We start from the raw sequence: 5,000 nt of genomic DNA on the forward strand, positions 1-5,000 counted from the left end.
CGGGCTCGCCTTTTAGGTTGTCCTCCTCAGGATAGCGTGATTAAAGAACGAGAGTCAGCACAACGTTAAAAAAAAAAAAAAAAAAAAAAAACAAAAAAACAAAAAAACTCCGGATAAAATGCTAGGGAAAGTGAAAACGGGAAAAAGAAAACTCTGGGAAAAAACCGGAGGAGGCTTGCCGAAGATGGTGGCATTAGGGCTCGCCTTTTAGGTATCCTCCTCAGGATAGCGTCGATTAAAGAACGAGAGTCAGCACAACGTAAAAAAAAAAAAAAAAGAAAAAAAAAACTCGGATAAAATCAGAAAAAAACAGAAAAAAACTCCGGAAAAAAACGGAGGAGCTTGCCGAAGAGAGGCCATTACGGCTCGCCTTTAGGTGTCCTCCTCCAGGATAGCGTCGTTTAAAGAACGAGAGTCCAGCACAACGTAAAAATAAAAAAAAAAAACGGAAAAAAAACTGTGAAAAAAAATCGGAGGTGCTTGCCATAGATGAGGCCATTACGGCTCGCCTTTAGGTGTCCCCTCGGATAACCTCATTTAAAGAACGAGAGTCAGCACAACGTAAAAAAAAAAAAAAAACTCCGGAAAAAAATCGTAAAAAACCGGAAAACAAACTCTGGAAAAAAACCGGAGGGCCTGCCGAGATGAGGCCATTAAACGGCTCCGCTTTAGGTGTCCTCTCAGGATAGCGTGTTTAAAAACGAGAGTCAGCACCATAATAAAAAAAAAACGGAAAAAAAACTGGGAAAAAAATCGAGGGCTTGCCAAGATTGAGGCATTACGTCGCTTTAGGTGTTCTCTTCAGATAGCATCCTTTAAAGAACGAGAGTCAGCACAACGTAAAATAAAAAAAAAAACGGAAAAAAACTGTGGAAAAAATCGGAGGTGCTTGCCATAGATGAGGCCATTACGGCTCGCCTTTAAGGTGTCCTCCTCAGGATAGCGTCGTTTAAAGAACGAGAGTCAGCACAACGTAAAAAAAAAAAAAAGCTTCAAAAAATCGTAAAAAAACCGGAAAAAAAACTGTGGGAAAAAAACCGGAGGAGCTTGCCGAAGATGAGGCATTAGGGCTTCGCCTTTAGGTGTCCTCCTCAGGATAGCGTCGATTAAGAACGAGAGTCAGAAAAAAAAAAAAAAAAAAAACGGAAAAATAACGGAGTCGGAAAAAAAATCGGAGGGCTTGCCAAGATGAGGCAATTACGGCTCGCTTTAGGTGTCCTCCTCGGATCGTTTTAAAAGAACGAGAGTCCAACAAACGTAAAAAAAAAAAAAAAAAAAAGAAAATTGGAAAAAAATCGGGAGGAGCTTGCCGAAGATGAGGCCATTACGCTCGCCTTTAAGGTGTCCTCCTCGGATACGTTTTAAAGAACGAGAGTCGCACAACGTAAAATAAAAAAAAAAACGAAAAAAACTGTGAAAAAAAACGGAGGGCTTCCCGAGAAGGCCCATTACGGCTGCTTTGGTCCTCCTCGGATACGTCATTAAGAACGAGAGTCAGGCACAACGTAAAAAAAAAAAAAAAAAAAAAAAAAAAAAAAAAAAAAAAAGCAGTGTCCTCCTCAGGATAGCGTCGTTTAAAGAACGAGAGTCAGCACAACGTAAAAAAAAAAAAAAAAAAAAATCGGAAAAAATCGGAAAAAAACCGGAAAAAAAACTGTGGAAAAAAACCGGAGGAGCTTGCCGAAGATGAGGCCATTACGGCTCGCCTTTAGGTGTCCTCCTCAGGATAGCGTCGTTTAAAGAACGAGAGTCAGCACAACGTAAAAAAAAAAAAAAAAAACGGAAAAAAAAAAAAACCGGAAAAAAACTCTGGAAAAAAACCGGAGGAGCTTGCCGAAGATGAGGCCATTACGGCTCGCCTTTAGGTGTCCTCCTCAGGATAGCGTCGTTTAAAGAACGAGAGTCAGCACAACGTAAAAAAAAAAAAAAACGGAAAAAAACCGTGGAAAAAAATCGGAGGTGCTTGCCAAGATGAGGCCATTACGGCTCGCCTTTAGGTGTCCTCCTCAGGATAGCGTCGTTTAAAGAACGAGAGTCAGCACAACGTAAAAAAAAAAAAACGGAAAAAAAACTGTGGAAAAAAACGGAGGAGCTTGCCGAAGATGAGGCCATTACGGCTCGCCTTTAGGTGTCCTCCTCAGGATAGCGTCGTTTAAAGAACGAGAGTCAGCACAACGTAAAAAAAAAAAAAAAAAAAAAAAAAAAAAAAACTGTGGAAAAAAACGGAGGAGCTTGCCGAAGATGAGGCCATTACGGCTCGCCTTTAGGTGTCCTCCTCAGGATAGCGTCGTTTAAAGAACGAGAGTCAGCACAACGTAAAAAAAAAAAAAAAAAAAAAACTGTGGAAAAAAATCGGAGGAGCTTGCCGAAGATGAGGCCATTACGGCTCGCCTTTAGGTGTCCTCCTCAGGATAGCGTCGTTTAAAGAACGAGAGTCAGCACAACGTAAAAAAAAAAAAAAAAAAAAAAAAAAAAAAACTGTGGAAAAAAACCGGAGGAGCTTGCCGAAGATGAGGCCATTACGGCTCGCCTTTAGGTGTCCTCCTCAGGATAGCGTCGTTTAAAGAACGAGAGTCAGCACAACGTAAAAAAAAAAAAAAAAAAATCGAAAAAAACCGGAAAAAAACTGTGGAAAAAACCGGAGGAGCTTGCCGAAGATGAGGCCATTACGGCTCGCCTTTAGGTGTCCTCCTCAGGATAGCGTCGTTTAAAGAACGAGAGTCAGCACAACGTAAAAAAAAAAAAAAAAAAAAAATCGAAAAAAACCGGAAAAAAACTGTGGAAAAAACCGGAGGAGCTTGCCGAAGATGAGGCCATTACGGCTCGCCTTTAGGTGTCCTCCTCAGGATAGCGTCGTTTAAAGAACGAGAGTCAGCACAACGTAAAAAAAAAAAAAAAAAAAAAAATCGGAAAAAATCGGAAAAAAAACTGGGAAAAAAACCGGAGGAGCTTGCCGAAGATGAGGCCATTACGGCTCGCCTTTAGGTGTCCTCCTCAGGATAGCGTCGTTTAAAGAACGAGAGTCAGCACAACGTAAAAAAAAAAAAAAAAAAAAAAACGGAAAAAAAACTGGAAAAAAACTGGAGGAGGAGCTTGCCGAAGATGAGGCCATTACGGCTCGCCTTTAGGTGTCCTCCTCAGGATAGCGTCGTTTAAAGAACGAGAGTCAGCACAACGTAAAAAAAAAAAAAAAAACGGAAAAAAAACTGGAAAAAAACGGAGGAGCTTGCCGAAGATGAGGCCATTACGGCTCGCCTTTAGGTGTCCTCCTCAGGATAGCGTCGTTTAAAGAACGAGAGTCAGCACAACGTAAAAAAAAAAAAAAAAAAAAAAATCGAAAAAAACCGGAAAAAAAACTCTGGAAAAAACCGGAGGAGCTTGCCGAAGATGAGGCCATTACGGCTCGCCTTTAGGTGTCCTCCTCAGGATAGCGTCGTTTAAAGAACGAGAGTCAGCACAACGTAAAAAAAAAAAAAAAAAAAAAAAAAAAAAAAAAAAAAATGGAAAAAACCGGAGGAGCTTGCCGAAGATGAGGCCATTACGGCTCGCCTTTAGGTGTCCTCCTCAGGATAGCGTCGATTTAAAGAACGAGAGTCAGCACAACGTAAAAAAAAAAAAAAAAAAAAAAAAACCGGAAAAAAATGGAAAAAACGGAGGAGCTTGCCGAAGATGAGGCCATTACGGCTCGCCTTTAGGTGTCCTCCTCAGGATAGCGTCGTTTAAAGAACGAGAGTCAGCACAACGTAAAAAAAAAAAAAAAAAAAAAAAAAAAAAACTCTGGAAAAAACGGAGGAGCTTGCCGAAGATGAGGCCATTACGGCTCGCCTTTAGGTGTCCTCCTCAGGATAGCGTCGTTTAAAGAACGAGAGTCAGCACAACGTAAAAAAAAAAAAAAAAAAAAAAAAAAAAACCGGAAAAAAACTCGGAAAAAAACCGGAGGAGCTTGCCGAAGATGAGGCCATTACGGCTCGCCTTTAGGTGTCCTCCTCAGGATAGCGTCGTTTAAAGAACGAGAGTCAGCACAACGTAAAAAAAAAAAAAAAAAAAAAAACTGTGAAAAAAATCGGAGGAGGAGCTTGCCGAAGATGAGGCCATTACGGCTCGCCTTTAGGTGTCCTCCTCAGGATAGCGTCGTTTAAAGAACGAGAGTCAGCACAACGTAAAAAAAAAAAAAAAAAAAAAACTGTGGAAAAAAACGGAGGAGCTTGCCAAGATGAGGCCATTACGGCTCGCCTTTAGGTGTCCTCCTCGGATAGCGTCATTTAAAGAACGAGAGTCAGCACAACGTAAAAAAAAAAAAAAAAAAAAAAACGGAAAAAAACTGTGGAAAAAACGGAGGAGCTTGCCGAAGATGAGGCCATTACGGCTCGCCTTTAGGTGTCCTCCTCAGGATAGCGTCGTTTAAAGAACGAGAGTCAGCACAACGTAAAAAAAAAAAAAAAAAAAAAAAAAAAAAAAAAACTGTGGAAAAAAACCGGAGGAGCTTGCCGAAGATGAGGCCATTACGGCTCGCCTTTAGGTGTCCTCCTCAGGATAGCGTCGTTTAAAGAACGAGAGTCAGCACAACGTAAAAAAAAAAAAAAACGGAAAAAAAACTGTGGAAAAAAACGGAGGAGCTTGCCGAAGATGAGGCCATTACGGCTCGCCTTTAGGTGTCCTCCTCAGGATAGCGTCGTTTAAAGAACGAGAGTCAGCACAACGTAAAAAAAAAAAAAAAAAAAAAATCGTAAAAAAACCGGAAAAAAAACTGTGGAAAAAAACCGGAGGAGCTTGCCGAAGATGAGGCCATTACGGCTCGCCTTTAGGTGTCCTCCTCAGGATAGCGTCGTTTAAAGAACGAGAGTCAGCACAACGTAAAAAAAAAAAAAAAAAAAAAAAAAAAAACCGGAAAAAAAACTGGAAAAAACCGGAGGAGCTTGCCGAAGATGAGGCCATTACGGCTCGCCTTTAGGTGTCCTCCTCAGGATAGCGTCGTTTAAAGAACGAGAGTCAGCACAACG

Source organism: Arachis hypogaea, unplaced genomic scaffold, assembly GCF_003086295.3.
Source record: "Arachis hypogaea cultivar Tifrunner unplaced genomic scaffold, arahy.Tifrunner.gnm2.J5K5 arahy.Tifrunner.gnm2.scaffold_23, whole genome shotgun sequence".
In the NCBI taxonomy this organism is placed as follows: domain Eukaryota; kingdom Viridiplantae; phylum Streptophyta; class Magnoliopsida; order Fabales; family Fabaceae; genus Arachis; species Arachis hypogaea.